This window comes from Oncorhynchus mykiss, chromosome 12 (genome assembly GCF_013265735.2).
Source record: "Oncorhynchus mykiss isolate Arlee chromosome 12, USDA_OmykA_1.1, whole genome shotgun sequence".
In the NCBI taxonomy this organism is placed as follows: Eukaryota; Metazoa; Chordata; class Actinopteri; order Salmoniformes; family Salmonidae; genus Oncorhynchus; species Oncorhynchus mykiss.
Genome location: NC_048576.1, coordinates 61,950,468 through 61,971,604, shown reverse-complemented (window position 1 = coordinate 61,971,604; position 21,137 = coordinate 61,950,468). Strand labels below are relative to the sequence as shown.

Genomic DNA, 21,137 nt, shown 5'->3' with positions numbered 1-21,137 from the left:
TTCCAATCCCACAAGGTATGACTCCAAGCACCCAGAAAAGGCTACTCTCCTTGATGTTATCCTCACAAATAATCCTGATAGGTATCAGATTGTTTTCTGTAATGTGATCACTGTTTCACAGCCTGTGTTCGTAATGACTGCTCAGTGAAATTTCCTGTCCTGATTTGTCATAGATGGTTGCAATTTTTTTTTTAGGAGCAAGCCTTCCTTCATAACCTGGCCTCTGTAAATTGATATAGAATCAGCTTGACCCCCTCTGTTGAAGATGCTTGGACAGTTATAGGCCAACTTTTATTTTGCCCTGTTTATCAAAAGTGTTGGAAAAACTTGATAATAATGAACTGATTGGCTTTCTTGATGTCTACAATATTCTCTCTGGTATGCAACATGGTTTCCGCTCAGGTTATGGATGTGTCACTGCAACCTTAAAGTTCCTAAATAATGTCACCATTGTCCTTGATTCTAAGCAATATTGACTTATTGGCCAAAGCTTTTTATATGATAGACCATTCCATTCTTGTGGGCCAGCTAAGGAATATTGGTATCTGAGGGTTCTTTGGTCTTGTGGGCTAACTACCTCTCCCAAAGAGTGCAGTGTATAAAGTCAGAACATCTGTTGTCTCAGCCACTGCCAGTCACCAAGGGAGTACCCCAAGGCTTGATCCTAGGCCCCTTGCACTGCTCAATTTACAACAACAAAATCAACAACATAGCTCAGGCATTAGGAAGCTCTCTCATCCATTTATATACCCCTCCCCTGATTTTGTGTTAAACGCTCTGCAACAAAGCTTTCTTAGTGTCCAACAAGCTTTCTCTGCCTTTAAACTAGTTCTGAACACCTCCAAAACAAACGTCATGGGGTTTGGTAAGAAGAATGCCCCTCTGCCCACCGGTGTGACTACTACCTCTGAGGGTTTAGAGCTTGAGGTAGTCACCTCATACAAGTACTTGGGAATATGGCTAGATGGCACGCTGTCCTTCTCTCAGCACATATTAAAGCTGCAAGCTAAGGTTAAATATATAATTGGTTTCCTCTAAGTAATTGCTCCTCTTTCACCCCAGCTGCCAAACTAACCCTGATTCAGGTGACAATCCTACCCATGCTAGATTATGGAGACGGTAGGTAAGGGTGCTCTCGAGCAGCTAGATGTTCTTTACCATTCGACTATAAGATTTGCTACCAATGCTCCTTATAGAAGACATCACTGCACTCTATACTCGTCTGTAAACTGGTCATCTCTGTATACCCGTCGCAAGACCCACTGGTTGATGCTTATTTATAAAAGGCTCTTAGGCCTCACTCCCCCCTATCTGAGATACCTACTGCAGGCCTCATCCTTCACACACAACACCCGTTCTGCCAGTCACATTCTGTTAAAGGACCCCAAAGCACACACATCCCTGGGTCGCTCCTCTTTTAGGTTCGCTGCCGCTAGCGACTGGAACGAGCTGCAAAAACCACTCAAACTGGACAGTTTTTATCTCCATCTCTTCATTCAAAGACTCAATCATGGATACTCTTACTGACAGTTGTGGCTGCTTTGTGTGATGTATTAGTGTCTCTACCTTCTTGCCCTTTGTGCCGTTGTCTGTGCCCAATAATGTTTTTACCATGTTTTGTGCTGCAACCATGTTGTGTTGTCATGTGTTGCTGCCATGCTATGTTGTCTTAGGTCTCTCTTAATGTAGTGTTGTGGTGTCTCTCTTATCGTGGTGTGTTTTGTCCAATATTTTTGTTTTTAATCCCAGCCCCCGTCCCCGCAGGAGGCCTTTTGCCTTTTGGTAGGCCGTCATTGTAAATAAGAATTTGTCCTTAACTGACTTGCCTAGTTAAATAAAGATTAAATCAAAACAATCCTTACAATTCCACTTTCATTCCCTCATGTTCAATGTAATTTGATGAAAGCACTGCTTGGCAAATGTTATTATGCCATTCATTCAAGTATTGTCCCGGGTCACGTTTGCCGCAGTTCTTTTGACAGCAGGCCACACATAGTATCAGAATGCTCATTAATCAACATCAATATTACAATAATGCCACATTCATGTAAATGTGCCGGGGTTAGCCAAAAGCTAACTTGCACCCGTAGTCCCAGGGCAACTAAGGACAATTACACTGCCACTATACAAATACTCACTAAAACAATACAAAATACAAATACATTACATCCAATAATATATAATTCTAACAAGAATAACATCAACTGTCGTTTTACACATGAGGAACCACAGATAACTTGTGTACAGGTTTGGATAGATTTGAGCCATGTTTTCAATTTAAAAGTAATACATTTGTCATAAATGAGTGCAGTTTTTCAAGTCCATGGGCATTACATTTCAGTATATTTCAGTATATTTTTGCTCTAACAGAGAAGAGCGATTTTACCCTGTCAAAGGGACAACGTAATCCCTTCTAGTTATACTGCCCTTTGTTATCCTGTATCAGAATTTCATTGCATACTACAATTCAACCATACATTAGTCACATGCTACATTATCTGTCATACTGCAGACTGGCTTTCTCCTCTAGAAATGTCATCTTTATGTCATTGCATAGCGTTCGTCCAGCCATGATTGTTCTCTCTCTCTTGTTATTGCTCTCTCCCTCATGCCCCTTTTCTTCAACTCAACTACTTCTCACTCTCTCCGGTCTGTTGACTATGGCTTCCTGTCTTGCCGGGACCACAACCACATATACCACGCACCGGGGGGCCACCATGACATCATTCCCTTGCTGCCTCCACTGCGGCATATTCATTCCACCACCACCAACTCGGCCTCCAAGCATCAGATCAGGCCTCAAGGACCTGGCTTCTCTCCCAGCATCCACAGATTTCAATTTGGCATCCGACACAGCCTAAAGCCCTGCAGCTTACAGCTCCCCCCGACGGCCCAGCAGGCCAGGATGTCTCTCTCCCCCCTCTCATTCCAATACCTGAACACGGACATGTCCCTCTCCCCTGCTCTCTCTCATTAACCCTTTCTCCTCCACGTCGGCAGTGCACTCCCTGAATCCAACGGCTGCTCTGGCCCCCCAGCTCCCTTTCCTGTTGCTAGTACTATTCTCTTTGCCCCACTGGAACCGTGACCGCTGCTTTGGCAGTGGCTCATCCACTCTCTCTACCAGCGACGGCATCTCTCGGCGTACTGCTTCCTCTACCTCATGTTCTGTCTCCGCCGGCGGTGCAACCGTATTTTTACGGTTGCCCGCTCTGAGTTTGAGTTTGTCTGTAATTAAAAAATATATACATATTATTTTACCTTTATTTAAATAGGCAAGTCAGTTAAGAACAAATTCTTATTTTCAATGACGGCCTAGGAACAGAATTGACATGACTAACAATTGAAAGACACCTATTTAAAATACATAACACATACGTGACATACAGTTGAAGTCGGATGTTTGCATACACTTAGGTTGGAGTCATTGAAACTCGTTTTTCAACCACTCCACAAATGTAGTTAGTTTTGGCAAGTCGGTTAGGAAATCTACTTTGTGTATGACACAAGTAATTTTTCAAAAAATTGTTTACAGACAGATTATTTCACCTTTAATTCACTGTATCACAATTCCAGTGGGTCAGACGTCCGCATACACTAAGTTGACTGTGCCTTTAAATCACTTGGAAAATTCCAGAAAATGATGTTGTGGCTTTAGAATCTTCTGATAGACTAATTGACATAATTTGAGTCAATTGGATGTACATGTACATGTGGATGTATTTCAAGGCCTACCTTCAAACTCAGTGCCTCTTTGCTTGACATCATGGGAAAATCTAAAGAAATCAGCCAAGACATCAGAAAACAAATTTTAGACCTCCACAAGTCTGGTTCGTCATAGGGAGCCATTTCCAAATGCCTGAAGGTACCACGTTCATCTGTACAAACAATAGTACGCAAGTATAACTACCATGGGACCACGCAGCCGTAATACCACTCAGGAAGGAGACATGTTCTCTCTCCTATCGATGAATGTACTTTGGTGCGAAAAGTGCAAATCAATCACAGAACAACAGCAAATGACCTTGTGAAGATGCTGGAGGAAACAGATACAAAAGTATCTATATCCACTGTAAAAGGAGTACTATATCGACATAACCTGAAAGGCTCCTCAACAAGTAAGAAGCCACTACTCCAAAACCGCCAAACACAAGCCAAATTACGGTTCACAACTGCACATGGGGACAAATATCGTACTTTTTGGAGAAATGTCCTCTGGTCTGATGAAACCATCGTATTGACCATCGTTATGTTCGGAGGAAAAAGGGGGAGGCTTGCAAGCCGAAGAACACCATCCCAACCGTGAAGCACGGGGGTGGCAGCATCATGTTGTGGGGGTGCTTTGCTGCAGGAGGGACTGGTGCACTTCACAAAATAGATGGCATCATGAGGCAGTAAAAGTATATGGATATATTGAAGAAACATCTCAAGACATCAGTCAGGAAGTTAAAGCTTGGTCGCAAATGGGTCTTCCAAATGGACAATGACCCCAAGCATACTTCCAAAGTTGTGGCAAATGGCTTAAGGACAACAAAGTCAAGGTATTGGAGTGGCCATCACAAAGCCCTGACCTCAATCCTATAGAAAATGTGTGGGCAGAACTGAAAAAGCGTGTGTGAGCAAGGAGGCCTACAAACCTGACTCAGTTGCACCAGCTCTGTCAGGAGAAATGGGCCAAAATTCACCCAACTTATCGTGGGAAGCTTGTGGAAGGATACCCAAAACGTTTGACCCAAGTTAAACAATTTAAAGGCAATGCTACCAAATACTAATTGAGTGTATGTAAACTTCTGACCCACTGGGAATGTGATGAAATAAATAAAAGCTGAAATAAATCCTTCTCTCTACTATTATTCTGACATTTCACATTCTTAAAATAAAGTGGTGATCCTCACTGACCTAAGGCATTACATTTTTACTCGGATTAAATGTCAGGAATTGTGAAAAACTGAGTTTAAATGTATTTGGCTAAGGTGTATGTAACCTTCCGACTTAAACTGTAAATAGAATACAGAACACGTGAAACATTACCAGACTTTTTCATGATAAAAATGTAAATGTTCAAATATGATTTTAAAATTCAAGAGCTATAGTTATTATACAGTCTGATAGCAGTGGGTAGAGTGGTGTTTGCAGGCTGTTCATATGGGCAGTTATACAGGACAGTTCATGGCTGTTTCTCAGGGGGCTCTGGCCTCCTGGCTACCTTGCCTGTACTATCTTCACAGCCTCAGGCTCCTTTCCCCCCTCAAGTCTTGCTGGCCCTGTGGCAGCTGCTCTGGCAGCAGCTCAATCTCTTTATCTGCCAGTGTCGACCTCTCTTTCCCTCAGGTTCTACTGGCCCATGACCGCGCGTGGCTCACCCTCTCTTTGCCAGTGTCGACCTCTCTCCCCACCTCAATTCCGGCTGGCTCCATGACCTCTACTTTCACTCACGTCCTGCTGGCCCTGTGACTACCTGCAAGGGCAGTGGGTCATTCTTTGGCAATGACAACCTCTCTCTCAGCTGCTTCCTCTACCTCTCATGTACTGTCTCCTCCGGCGGTGCAACCGGTTTTTCCACTCTGGCCATCTTCACAGAATCTGTCTCCCCTCCCCCATGTCTCACATGACCTGTGACTGCTACTCCGGCAGTGGCTCACCCCCTCTTTCTGCCAGTGATGACCTCTCTCCCCACCTCGGGCTCCGTTGACGCATGACCACTGCTCCCACGGTGACACACCCTCCCTCTTCACCAGTGATGACCTCCATCTTCGCCTCTGGTCGCACTGGTTCTGTGACCTCCACCCCTGCAGTGCCTCACCTTCTTCTCTGCTAGCGACAACCGCTCAGGCGGTGCCTGCTGGTGCCTGCTGTTCCTGCTGCTCCAGCCGTTCCTGCTGCTCACAGGTGTGAATTTCTCTCAGTTCGGAGAGCCCTGCCCTCCGGCTCACCATTCCCTTTCGACAGCCTTCCTGGCTCTTCCTCCACCAGCTGAAACTCTCTCCTAGAATCTTCAACTTCTGGCCACAGCCCACCAGCCGCTCTGACATCAATAACATCAGGACAGCCCACAACATGCTCATCTCTCAAAACCTGCCTTAACTCAAGCCCAGTCCCTGCCTCATTTCAGATACAATCTGCCTCATGCACCGAATCCTACCCAACCAGCCAAAAGAGGATTCCCAGCTGAGCCTGGTTTCTCTCAAGGTGGACTTCAGAAACAGCAGAGGGAGCACCCCCCTGTCCACGTCGACGGGACAGCAGTGGAGAAGGTGGAAAGCTTTAATTTCCTTGGCATACACATCACTGACAAACTGAAATAGTCCACCCAAACAGGCAGTGTGACTGCGCAACGCATCACCGGGGGCAAACTACCTGCCCTCCAGGACACCTACAGCACCTGATATCACAGGAAGGACAAAAAGATCAAGGACAACAACCACCCGAGCCGAACCTGTTCACCTCGCTACCATCCAGAAGGCGAGGTCAGTACAGGTGCATCAAAGCTGGGACCATGAGACAGAAGCTATTTTTCAATCTCAAGGCCATCAGACTGTTAAACAGTCATCACTAACACAGAGAGGCTGCTGCCTATAACCAGACTTGAAATCATTGGCCACTTTAATAAATGGATCACTAGTCACTTTAATATTGCCACTTTAATAATGTTTACATATCTTGCATTACTCATCCCATATGTATATACCATGTTTCATACCATCTATTGCATCTTGCCTATGCCGCTCGGTTATTGCTCATCCATATATTTATATGTATATATTCTTATTCCATCCCTTTACTTAGATTTGTGTCTACTAGGTAGTTGTTGTGGAATTGTTAGATTGCTTGTTAGATATTGCTGCACTGTCGGAACTAGAAGCACAAGCATTTCGCTACACTCACAATAACATCTGCTAACCATGTGTATGTGACCAATAAAATGTGATTTGATTTGGTCAGGAAAGGGGACCAGACTTGAATGCAACACTTGAACTAGTTGCCTTGAACACAACTCAACAAGCCTCAGCTGTAACTCATTGCTAATCAGCCTCCACACACCTGTCCTCACTCTCCTTATATCCCACTGCCACCCTGCTTAATCCTGACCAAACTATCATCCCTCCGCTTGTTTGTTCTGCAGTGCATGTCGCATTGCACGACACTGTGCGTTACTAGAGCTAACGTAGGCTAATGTGATTAGCATGAGGTTGTAAGTAACAAAACAAATTCCCATAGACATATCTGATATGTGCAGAAAGCTTAAACTATTGTTATTCTAACTGCACTGTCCAATTGAAAGTAGCTATTACAGTGAAAGAATGCCATGCTATTGTTTGAGGAGAATGCACAATTATGAACTTGAAAATGTGTTAATAAACCAATTAGGGACATGTGGGCAGTCTTGATACAACATTTTGAACAGATATACAATGGTTCATTGGATCAGTCTAACAGTTTGCACATACACTGCTGCCATCTAGTGGCCAAATTTTAAATTGAGCCTTGGCTGGAATAGTACATTATGGCTTTTCTCTTGCATTTCAAAGATGATGGTACACAAAAAAGCATGTTTTTTTCTTTGTATTATTTTTTACCAGATCTAATGTGTTATATTCTTCTATATTCATTTCACATTTCCACAAACTTCAAAGTGTTTCCTTTCAAATGATAAGAAGAATATGTAAAACCTTGCTTCAGGTCCTGAGCTACAGGCAGTTAGATTTGGGTATGTCATTTTAGGCGAAAATGGACCAAAAGTGTTTTAAGGTCACCATTGGCCCTCATGGTGAGATGTCTGAGTGGTTTCCTTCCTCTCCGGCAAATGAGTTAGGAAGGACGCCTGAAAACAATGGTCCTTTGTAAATTTGCTGTGATCGAGTGTTCCTGAGATAGATCTTTGCAGCTCAAAAACAATGATTCTTTCAGATTTGATAGAAGGGAGAAAGAAACTGCATTCTGACAGGAGGAAGAAAACTTTAAAGATTCCTTCATTTTAGGCAGCCAACCCTTATGGAAAAACCACATGTGAAATGTCCATGTTTTGCACAATATGTAAGTTGAAAACAATGCAACTCTTTTATGACTTTCTGGCGACATCCTAACCACAAATGTTTTATTTCAGGGCATTTGTGAAATCACATCTAAAAATCCATGTGAAACTTTATGTGAAATATCATATGTGAAGTGTTCCAAAACCACATGGTTTCACATGAAGTTTCACATGTGGATTTGCACGTGATCACAACTTTTCACATGTGGATTCAAATTACGAGGTTTCACAGGTGATGCCTAGTAAACAAAAATGATTGGTTAGGATGTCGCCTGAACGTCATGAAATAGTGTTTTAAACTTACATAGTTGGCACACTTTGACATACATGATTACATTGTGTATGTTTATTTATGCAGCAATTATTATTCAACATGTTCTCAACCTGGGATTTCAACTCGCAAACGCTTGGTTCACGGCAGGCTGATCTTCTTGCTACACCACCATCTCTGAGTAGGGATTTCTAAAAACCCTAGCTTTCGTGGCGCAACAGAAAGGTCAGCGTATACCAAATCCAGAGGTCGTGAGTTCAAATCCCAGTTTGGGTAATAGTTTATATCACTTGGAGAGTTTTTTCAAATGTAAAAATATTGTTATTGATTAAAATTTCCACACTATTTTAGCTTAACAGTGTACCATTTACTTTAGTCCCACATACGATTTCATCACTTCCTTTACAAATAAAATGTGACATTTGAACTTTCCTGTGAAAAACTTTTGCGTCTCTATTTACTGTTCCTAGGCCGTCATTGCAAATAAGAATTTGTTCTTAACTGACTTGCCTAGTTAAATAATAACAAATCCCCATGTGGTCACGTTTATTTCATGATATGTTCTCACGTGCTGAAATTCTCACATGTGCAGTTATGTTATTAGATGTTGCATTTACATATTATCTTCACATAAGATCACATGTGATCGTGTGAAATGTCTGGGTTTTTTTTCATAAGGGAAGCATTTCAGTAAATGTTGTTGAAAATAGATTATAGAATTTATTTGTTTAGAGTTCATAGAACAACAGTGGATCCAGTGGATCCTCCACACAGTAGACTTGCCTTGATCGAACCAAAAGAACAGAGAGAGAGAGAATAAAAACGTACCATCTGTCCAGAACGGAGAGAACAGTTGCACTGAATTCTCTCTAATATACCCAGAGTAGATATTGCAGCTATCAATCAAGTCTCAATTAGTTGAAGGACCAGACATTGAAATGGGTTTAGAATATGTATTGAGGAAATGGAATGGGATTTGAGAAGGAGGATTCAGGGGGGGGGAATGAGAATGGACTTGATGAAAACGAGGACTGCAGATAAAGGATCCAGGGGGGGGGACTCTGTCGACTTTTGCTTGGAGTCTCAGGTCGACATTGTCAGGTCGTAGTACTTAGGCTGTTTTTGTGTTGGCAATCCCACCAGGAGATCCTTAGAAGAACCCAAGAGATACCAGATAGGTGAAGAATGGGAGGAGGGATGCAGATCTTGATAAGGCTAGTAATGGCTGTGATAGGAGAAAACTGAGGATGGATCAACACCATTGTAGTTACTCCACAATAGTAACCTAATTGATAGAGTGAAAGGGAAGCCAGTACAGAATAATACATATTCCTAAACATGCATGCGTTTTGCAACAAGGCACTAAAGTAATACTGCAAAAATATGTCAAAGCAAGTAACTTTTTGTCCTGAATACAAAGTATTACGTTTGAGGCAAATCCAGTACCCCACATTACTGAGTACCACTCTCCATATTTTCAAGCTGCGTAATGTTAGGGTTATGCTTGTAAGAGTTAAGGACTGGGGAGTTTTTCAGGATAAAAAACAAATGGAATGGAGCTAAGCACAGACAAAATCCTAAGCACAGGAAAACCTTGTTCAGTTTGCTTTCCACCAGACATTGAGAGGTGAATTCACCTTTCAGCAGGACAATAACCTAAAACACAAGGCCTAATCTACACTGGAGATGCTGACCAAGAAGCCAGTGAATGTTGCCGAGTTACCATTTTGAGTTAAATCTACATGACAATCTATGGTAAGACCTGAAAATGGTTGTCTAGTAATGATCAACAGCCAATTTGACAGCGCTTGAATAATTTTTTAAAGAATAATGGGCCAATGTTGCACAATCCATTTCTCAATTGTCTCAAGGCATAAAAAAATCACTTTGTCATTTTGGGGAATTATGTGTAGATGGGTAAGAAAATAAAATCAATTGAATCCATTTTGAATTCAGGCTGTAACACAACAAAATGTGGAATAAGTCAAGGGGTATGAATACTTTCTGAAGGCACATCTTTGCGAGGCAATTGGAAAACCACCCTGGTCTTTGTGGCCTCATTTGCATATCCTCCTGTTTCGCTGCCTTGCTGAGCTTAGCTAACGTGGAGCATCGGTTGCTGCCGGTAATCCTACCGTGACTGAACGCCTTTCTGTGGGCCCACAGTATATTACAAAGGACCATTCTGCGTCCCAAATGGCACCCTATTCTCTTTATAGTGCACAACTTTTGACCAGGTCCCGTAGGGCTTTGGTCAAACGTAATGCACTATATAGGGACTAGGGTGCCATTTGGGACAAAGGCACTATGTCATGTGATAGAATGTTTCCCTTGATAAAACTGCACACCTACATAGAGGTTGATGTTGGCTCCCCTATAGTTCCTCATTGGGAAAGATTACCTTTAAGGATCCTTGGTAGAAGACTGTTGTTGTTGAGAAAAACCCTCAGGTAAAAAACAATGGTCCTTTGTACACAGAATGTACAAAACATTAAGAACACCTTCCAAATATTGAGTTGTGTCAAGTTGGCTTGATGTCCTTTGGGTGGTGGACCATTCTTGATACACACAGGAAACTGTTGAGTGTGAAAACAAACCGGTGCGCCTGGCACCTACTACCATACCCCCTTCAACAGCACTTGAATCTTTTGTCTTGCCCATTCACCCTCTGAATGGCACACACACACAATCCATGTCTCAATTGTCTCAAGGCATAAAAATCCTTCTTTAAACTGTTTTCTTTCCTTCATCTACACTGAAATGAATTTAACAAGTGACATCAATACGGGATCATGGCTTTCACCTGGTCAGTCTGTGTCAAGGAAAGAGCAGGTCTTCCTGATGTTTTCTACACTCTGTGTATATATTGTCCCCTTTCTCTAATCACCGTCACTACTATTATTCATTTCTGATAGATTGTTATTGTTGATGTCATTATTTCGTTCCGCTTTAGCAACAGTGGCTTTATCATCCGTGCTAATAAAGCTTACCTGAATCTCGGAGAGAAAGAGAGAGAAACAGAGAGAGAGAGATAAACAAATAGTCAGAGACAGGGAAACACCTAGGGAAAAGAGCGAGGACGTGGTGGATTCGCATGAATGAATAAGTAGCAAGATCTTAGCAATCCCCCCCCCAAAAAAAGCACTATCAATTTCTATATAAAGTTGATATTCCATATTCATTCATGAATGCACAGAGAGAGAGAGAGATGGAGGGAGAGAAAAAGATTGAAAAGGAGAGAGAGAAAGGGAGAAAGAGAAAAAGGGAGAAAAGAGAGGTGGAGAGAAGGGGAGAAAGAGAGAGAGATGGAGAGAAGGAGAGAGGGTGGAGAATGCTGTGCTGAGGAATAAATGATGCGCGAACCACCGCATTTAACCATAGTAAAAATATTGGAAACATGGACAAGTACAAATAGACCTCCTATGATCTCCATAAGACAAGCATAGAAGCAAAAAGACAGTCACAATTCAACGACTCAGACAGAAGATGTTTGTGGCAGGGACTTATCACGGATTATAAAGAAGAAACCAGCTACGTCTTGGACACAGAAGCCTCACTGCCAGACAAGCTAAACATCTTTTTCACCCGCTTTGAGGAGCTTTGAGGAAAACAGAGCAGCCGATGTGGGCCCCCGCTTCTCACGAGGACTGCAGGCTCCCGATCTCTGTAGCCTACGTGAGAAGGACCTTCAAGCGTGTTATCCCTCTCGCAAGGCTGCTGGTCCAGATGGCATCCCAAGCCGCTTCCTCAGAGCATGCGCAGACCAGCTGGCTGGAGTGTTTAAGGACATTGTCAACCACTCACTATCCCAGTCTGTCATCCCCACTTGCTTTAAGATGGCCACCATTGTTCCCAAGCAAGCCAAGGTAACTGAACTAAATTACTATTGCCCCGTAGCACAGTTCTGTCATCATGAAGTGCTTTGAAAGGCAAATCAAGGACCATATCACCTTCACCACACACGCTCCAACAGCTCCATGGATGACGCAATCGTGGTTGCACTGCACACCGCCCTATCCCACCTGGACAAGAGGAATACCTACTGTGCCTATAGAAGGTCTACACCCCCCTTGGGTTTCTTCACATGTTATTGTGTTACAAAGTGTGATTACAATGGATTTAGTTGATTTTGTCAACGATCTAAACAAAATACTCCGTAATGTCAAAATGGGAGAAAAATCTTAACATTTTTTTTAAAGATGAATACAAAATAAAACACTAATGTATATATACTGTAAACCTTGATAAGATAAGAATTCACCCCCCTGAGTCAATACATGTTAGAAAAGCCTGATTTATAGATGTGAGTCTTCTTGGGTAAGTCTCTTAAGAGCTTTGCACACCTGTATTGTGCAATATTTGCCCATTGTTCTTTTCAAAATTCTTCAAGCTCTGTCAAGCTTTTGGGGATCATTGCTAGACAGCAATTGTCAAGTCTTGCCATAGATTTTCAAGCAGATTGAAGTCAAAACTGTAACTTGGCCATTCAGGAACATTCACTGTCTTCTTGGTGAGCAACACCAGTGTAGATTTGACTTTGTGTTGTAGGTTATTGCCCTGCTGAAAGGGGAATTCCTCTCCTAGTGTCTGGTGTAAAGCAGACAGAAGCAGGTTTAACTCTAGGATGTTGCCTGTGCTTAGCTCCATCCCCTTTTGTTTCAATCTGGAAAAACTCCACAGTCTCTGCCAATGTCAAGCACACCCATAACATGATGCAGCCACCACCATGCTTGAAAATAAGGAGGCAGTGTTGTGTTGGATTTTCCCCAAACATAAGGTTTTGCATTTAGTCCAAAAAAATGTATTCCTTTGCCATGTTTTTTTGCAGTATTACTTTAGTGCCTTGTTGCATACATATGCATGTTTTGGAATATTCGTATGATGTATATTTGTATTCTTGTTTTCACTCTCATTTAGGTCATTATTGTGGAGTCACTACAATGTTGTTGGTCCATCCTCAGTTTTCTCCCATCACAGCCATTGAACTCTGGCCTCACGGTGACATCCCTAAGCAGTGTCCTTCCTGTCCTGCAGCGCAGTTCAGAAAGACAACTGCCTCTTTGATGTGTCAAGGTGGTTTAATACATCAACCACAGCATAATTATTAACTTGACCATGCTTCAAGATATATTCAATGTCTGATTTGTCATCTACCAATCACTGCCCTTCTTTATGAGGCTTTTGAAAGGCTCCTTGGTCTTTGTAGTTGAATCTGTGCTTGAACTGCAATACTTGACTGATTGAAACCTTACAGGTAGATGTGTATATGGGGGCCAGAGGAAGGGGTAGCCATTTAAAAACCATGTCAACCACTATTTTGTAACACAGAGTGAGTCCATGTAACTTGTTATGTGATTTGTTAAGCCAAATTTGACTTCTGAGCTAATTTAGGTTTTCCTAAACAAAGGGGGTGAATACCTATGCAACAACTATATTTTAGTTATCATTTTTTGTATTCATTTGTAAACATCTGTAGAATTTTCTTTTCACTTTGACATTATAGAGTATTTTGTGTAGATCAAATCAGTGTTTCTTTGTAGTCTTAAACAAATATACTTTGAAGTAAAGTATATACCTCACAGACATGCTTATGGGTTTAAAAAAAGAAGACACCTGTACCATGTCAGATATACTGTAGAGTTGAGTTTGCATCCCAATATTACACTTTATAGACATCACAGAAGACTTAAATATAACAACACTGTTTGACAGAGAAACAATAGATTTTCTGCATTTGAACAAAATAATCTTTATTCATTATGAAATTATGAAAAATATGAATAACACTCCACCCATGAGGCCGCTAAGTCATTTGACTGCAGCAAAGGGGTACATCTATTTCAATCCCACCATAGTGCCCTTTAAGCGTGTCCCTAAACTCGGGGCCTTGAGTCTGAACTGCAACTGGATCCTAGATTTCCTGACGGGACGACCCCAGGTGGTGAGGGAAGGCAACAACACGTCCACCACACTGATCCTCAACACGGGGGCCCCCCAGGGGTGTGTGCTCATTCCCCTCCTGTACTCCATGTTCACCCATGACTGCGTGGCCACGCACGACTTCAACTCAATCATCAAGTTTGCTGGCGACACAACAGAGGTAGGCCTGATTACTAACAACAACGACGAGCCAGTGAGAAGGTTAGAGCCGTGACGGACTGGTGCCAGGAAAATAACCTCTCCCTCAACGTCAACAAAACAAAGGAGCTTATCATGGACTACAGGAGACAGAAGAGAGAGCACGCCCCCATCTACATCAATGTGGCTGAAGTGGATAGGGTCAAAAGCTCCCAATTCCTCGGCGTGCACATCACTGAGGACCTGAAACGGTCTCGCCACACCGACATCGTGGTGAAGAAGGTGCAACAGCATCTCTACAAACTCAGGCGGTGGAAGAAATTCAGCATGGCCCCATTGACCCACACAAACTTCTACAGATGCACCATTGAGAGCATTCTGTCGGGTTGCATCACGCCTGGTACGGCAACTGCTCCACCCTCAACCTCATGGCTCTCCAGAGGGTAGTGCGGGCAGCCCAACGCATCACTGGGGGCATGCTGCCTGCCCTCCAGGACATCTACAGCACCCAGTGTCAAAGGAAGACCTAGAAGATCATTAAGGACCTCACCCACCCGAGCCACGGACTGTTCACTTGGTTATCGTCTGACAGACGGAGACAGTACAGGTGTATCAGAGTTAAGACCGAGAGACTAAAAAACTGCTTATATTACCAGGCCATCAGACCGTTGAACAGCCATCGCTAGCCATCTACCAGGTGATGCACACTCTCATTCACAAACCACAGCCAACGCTGCTGTCCCAAGCTATAGAGACATTGAACCACTGGCCACTTCTCATTCCACACTGTGTATTTAAATACTGTATCCCCAAAGAAGCTAATCATAATATTTCTACTACTGTACATTGTACTTTAGTTACATTGTTTATACACACCGAATATGATTTACAGTTTACATGCTCTTAGGTTGGAGTCATTAAAACTCGTTTTTCAACCACTCCACACATTTCTTGTGAACAAACTATAGTTTTGGCAAGTCGGTTAGGACATCCATTTTGTGCATGACACAAGTAAGTTTTCCAAAAATTGCTTACAGACAGATTATTTCACTTATAATTCCCTGTATCACTATTCCAGTGGGTCAGAAGCTTACATACACTAAGTTGACTGTGCATTTAAACAGCTTAGAAAATTCCAGAAAATTATGTCATGGCTTTAGAATCTTCTGATAGACTAATTGACATGTTTTGAGTCAATTGGAAGTGTACCTGTGGATGTGCACTGCTCCAAAAAATAAAGGGAACACTAAAATAACACATCCTAGTTCTGAATGAATGAAATATTCGGATTAAAAACTTTTTTCTTTACATAGTTGAATGTGCTGACAACAAAATCACACAAAAATTATCAATGGAAGTCAAATGTATCAACCCATGGAGGTCTGGATTTGGAGTCACACTCAAAATTATAGTGGAAAACCACACTACAGGCTGATCCAACTTTGATGTAATGTCCTTAAAACAAGTCAAAATGAGGCTCATTAGTGTGTGTGGCCTCCACGTGCCTGTATGACCTCCCTAAAACGCCTGGGCATGCTCCTGATGAGGTGGCGGATGGTCTCCTGAGGGATCTCCTCCCAGACCTGCGTCCCCACAAAGAAATGCCACCCCACACCATGACTGACCCACCGCCAAACCGTTCATGCTGGAGGATGTTGCAGGCAGCAAAACGTTCTCCACGGCGTCTCCATACTCTGTCACGTCTGTCACGTGTGCTCAGTGTGAACCTGCTTTCATCTGTGAAGAGCACGGGCGCCAGTGGCAAATTTGCCAATCTTGGTGTTCTCTGGCAAATGCCAAACGTCCTGCACGGTGTTGGGCTGTAAGCACAACCCCCACCTGTGGCCCTCATACCACCCTCATAGAGTCTGTTTCTGACCGTTTGAGCAGACACATGCACATTTGTGGCCTGCTGGAGGTTATTTTGCAGGGCTCTGGCAGTGCTCCTCCTGCTCCTCCTTGCACAAAGGCGGAGGTAGCGGTCCTGCTGCTGGGTTGTTGCCCTCCTATGGCCTCCTCCACGTCTCCTGATGTACTGGCCTGTCTCCTGGTAGCGCCTCCATGCTCTGGACACTACGCTGACAGACACAGCAAACCTTCTTGCCACAGCTCGCATTGATGTGCCATCCTGGATGAGCTGCACTACCTGAGTCACTTGTGTGGGTTGTAGACTCCGTCTCATGCTACTACTAGAGTGAAAGCACCGCCAGCATTCAAAAGTGACCTAAACATCAGCCAGGAAGCATAGGAACTGAGAAGTGGTCACCACCTGCAGGTCACCACCTGCAGAACCACTCCTTTATTGGGGGTGTCTTGCTAATTGCCTATAATTTCCACCTGTCTATTCCATTTGCACAACAGCATGTGAAATTTATTGTCAATCAGTGTTGCTTCCTAAGTAGACAGTTTGATTTCACAGAAGTGTGATTGACTTGGAGTTACATTGTGTTGTTTAAGTGTTCCCTTTATTTTTTTGAGCAGTGTATTTCAAGGCCTACCTTCAAACTCAGTGCCTCTTTGCTTGACATCATGGGAAAATCGAAAGAAAATAATTGTAGACCTCCTTAAGTCTGGAGCAATTTCCAAATGCCTAAAGGTACCACATTCATCTGTACAAACAATAGTATGCAAGTATATACACCATGGGACCACGCAGCCGTCACACCGCTCAGGAAGGAGACGTGTTCTGTCTCCTAGAGATTAATGTACTGTGGTGCGAAAAGTGCAAATCAATCCCAGAACTACAGCAAATGACCTTGTGAAGATGTTGGAGGAAACAGGTACAAAAGTATTTATATCCACAGTAAAACGAGCCCTATATCAACATAACCTGAAAGGCTGCTCAGCAAGGAAGAAGCCACTGCTCCAAAACCGCCATAAAAAAGCCAGACAACAGTTTGCAACTGTACATGTGGACAAATATCATACTTTTTGGAGAAATATCGTCTGGTCTGATGAAACAAAAATAGAACTGTTTGGCCATAATGACCATCGTTATGTTTGGAGGAAAAAGGGGGAGGCTTGCAAGCCGAAGAACACCATCCCAACTGGGAAGCACAGGGTGGCAGCATCATGTTGTGGGGGTGCTTTGGTGCAGTAGGGACTGATGCACTTCACAAAAATAGATGGCATCATGAGGTAGGAAAATTATGTGGATATATTGAAGCAACATCTCAAGACATCAGTAAGGAAGTTAAAGCTTGGTCGCAAATGGGTCTTCCAAATGGACAATGGCCCCAAGCATACTTCCAAAGTTGTGGCAAAATGGCTTAAGGACAACAAATTCAAGGTATTGGAGTGGCCATCACAAAGCCCTGACCTCAATCCTATAGAAAATTTGTGGGCAGACCTGAAAAAGCATGTCCGAGCAAGGAGGCCTACAAACCTGATTCAGTTACACCAGCTCTCATTCAGGAGGAATGGGCCAAAATTCACCCAACGTATTGTGGGAAGCTTGCAGAAGACTACCCGAAACGTTTGTCACAATTTAAACAATTTAAAGGCAATGCTACACAATACTAATTGAGTGTATGTACACTTCTGACCCACTGGGAATGTGATGAAAGAAATAAAAGCTGAAATAAATCATTCTCTCTACTATTATTCTGACATTTCACATTCTTCAAATAAAGTGGTGATCCTCACTGACCTAAAACAGGGAGTTTTTACTAGGATTAAATGTCAGGAATTGTGAAAAACTGAGTTTAATGTATTTGGCTAAGGAGTATGTAAACTTCCGACTTCAACTGTATGTACTGGATTCTTGACCTAGCTCACTGTATTATATCTACATCTGGGTATATCATTTTTAGCTGATCTTTGATTACTGATACAGTGCTACTTGGATTCTTAATCAGATTCTTCCCACTGGGAAGAACGTTTAAAGTTGCCCTTACGTTTAAATTTGGACATGTTATTGCACTGTTACGAGTTAGTAACAGAAGCATTTTGCTGCACCTACTATAACACCTGCTAAACTGTGTATGCGACCAATAAACTTTGATTTGACTTTAAATGAATACTTTAACCCTGCAGGGTCAGGTTTACTCTGAGTACATAAACGGGACTGGCTGATCAGCCGGACTCCTGAGACAGCAGGTGTTAACATCATGATACAGTACACCTATGGGATACAGAGACAGAGAGACAGAGAGAGAGAGGCAGAGAGAGACAGAGAGAGAGAGAGAGCGAGAGAGAGAGAGAGAGAGAGAGAGAGAGAGAGAGAGAGAGAGAGAGAGAGAGAGAGAGCGCAAGCAGATGAGCCAGTTATCGCGAAAGAAGTGATGGATTACATACAAATATAAAAAAGGAGAATGTAAGAAATGAATCTAACCAAATACAATGCAGTAACACAACAGAAGAAGGTATGAAGTTGATAACAGACAACAAAAAAAGGAAAGTAAATCTTACCTCTGATTGCGAGAGTGTGAAAGCTTCCCTCATAAACAAGTGTATCTCAATGCACGGGGTCTGAACTAACAGGTGGTGAGAGAGAAACCGAGGGAGAAAGATAGAAACCAAGGGAGAGAGAGAGGGAGGGAGAGAGAGAGGAGGGGAAGGGATAGCTGGTTGGAGTGGGAGAGAGGAGAGATTGGGAGGAGTGAGTATTTAACATTCAATAAAGAAATCTACAGTGTTACAGATAGAGTTACGGAAAGAGAGAAAGACGAGTGGTGAGGCAGGAGTGTGTATGTGTGTGTGTGAGTGTTGGAGGGGAGGATTGGGTTGCGAAAATATTGCTTTCAGTGAGTTATCTGTATAATGATAATATTACGACTTTTCCCCCCTCCCTCTCTCCTCTCCTCTCTCCGTCATTCGTTCTCTAGGCTTTCTCTGCATTTTGTCAGTCTCTCCTCTCTGCCCTCCTCTCTCCTCCTCTCCATTCCTCTTCTCTTCACTGTGCAGTTAAATTTTTTGTGTGCAATATCCTCTTGGCCCGCCTGCATTAATCTTCAATGTCAACAGTAATGAACCTTTGTGTTTAATCACAGTGCATGTATTGGGATGTACTCTCTCTCTCTCTCTCTCTCTCTCTCTCTCTCTCTCTCTCTCTCTCTCTCTCTCTCTCTCTCTCTCCTCTCTCTCCCTCTCCCTCTCTCTCTCTCTCTCCCTCTCCCTCTCCCTCTCTTCCTTTCTCTCGTCTTCTCTCCTCGCTTCTCTTATCTTATCTTGTCTCTCTCTCTCTCTCCTCTTCTCCACTCTCTCTTCATCATGGGATGATTGCAGTGGTAGAACAGAGCTTAATGCGACACGCTGCCAGCTACTGCATCTGTCTCTCTGTCTCTGTATAATTTGTGTCTAATGATGCCTAATGATACATGCGTGCACATTACTCTCACACACATGTTGATCTACAAAAGCATGTGCAAACACACACACACACGCACACACACACAGATAATAACAGAGGGTTTTCTTCTCAGGAAGGGTGTAACTGATCAGATCATAAATTTTCCCTCTTGTCTTGCCTTTCCCTCTCCTTCTCGCCATATTTCTCCCTCTGCCCCCTCTCTCTTTATTCTCTGTCCCTCTCTCTCTCCCTCTCTCTCTCTCCTCTTTCTCTCTCTCCTCTTTCCTCCTTCCCCTCTTTCTCTTCTCTCTCTCTTCCCATCTCTCTCTCTCTCTCTCTCTCTCTCTCTCTCTCTCTCTCTCTCTCTCTCGTCTTCTTCTGGTAAGTGTGTGGACAGACAGCACAGATATGTGTCCCTTGGGTGAGGGATCCCGACTGTTTCCCTTCGTAAAAAATTCCTCCCCCCAAAAAATCACACCTCAAATCTAATATCTTCTCTCTGAATCCCCCTCTCTTTCTTTCTCTCTCTCTCTCTTCCCCGGTCTCTTTCTCCCTCTCTCTTTCTCTCTTCCTCCCACACACGCTCCCTCCTTTCTTCCCCTCCCTGCGCACCAAAGGGATTGTATCAGGGTTCCTGGGGTGCTGCTTTTTGTTTTTTGATCTTCAGCCACTCTCCTCCATTCTGTTCCCTGTCTCTCTTCATCTCTCTCTCCCTCTGAACTGGAGAGCCATGTAATACGCATCAGTTTTATTAAAACGTGAGGCCATGTTGGTTTTTCTCTTATAAAACCCAAAAGTGACACATTGTTTGCTGTCTTATTTATAAGACCAGCTGCAAGATTCAGCTTCAGCACAACAGCCTCTCCTCTCAGCTACAGTGGCTTCAACTAGGAACCATTTCTCGGTGTGTGTGTGTGTGTGTGTGTGTGTGTGTGTGTGTGTGTGTGTGTGTGTGTGTGTGCGTGCTTATGTCTGTGTTCGTGTCTGAATACTGTTATTGAAGAAACAACCATCCAATTCACAAGCACAGAGCTTTGTCTTTGATTAAATCCATTGATGCTTTACACTGCCGCATTTGGTGACTTCTTTTGTTTTTGTATCACTTCATTAAAGTGATGCCCTCAAAGACGGTGTTAGGCGGATACACTGGCACGGGTGTTGTTAGGCCCGAGACGAAGTCAAGTCAATGTATGCTCCAAACACCGGCTTCGAGGGCATTATCACTTTTATGCAACGGGTTACCAACATATTCAAATAATGATTGACATATTTTCATTAAAAATGTTGATGAATTCATTCATACTACTTCCACAATATATAGTCCCTAAACAAATCTACGGTTGCTACCCAAGCCGGTTCGTTCTAATGGTTCGGTTGCCAGAGACGCGACCCAGTGGTTCAGTCTTTTTGTTCTGTATCTACAGACGCGACCCAGTGGTTCAGTCTTTTTGTTCTGTATCTACAGA

The 21,137-nt window shown here is 43.1% G+C and overlaps 1 protein-coding gene across 2 annotated transcripts in view; it reads right to left on the bottom strand.

Annotated features, from left to right (window-relative positions):
- The window catches only part of doc2a (double C2-like domains, alpha), a 50,797-nt gene extending 31,482 nt beyond the window's left edge, over window positions 1-19,315 (bottom strand). The window contains exon 1 of one of the 2 annotated variants that reach the window (XM_036937999.1): window positions 18,792-19,315. The gene's annotated coding sequence lies outside the window, so the exon portion shown is untranslated. The remainder of the gene's footprint in view (window positions 1-18,791) is intronic. The other variant, XM_036937998.1, reaches the window with a different exon arrangement.
- Window positions 19,316-21,137: the final 1,822 nt, after the last annotated feature.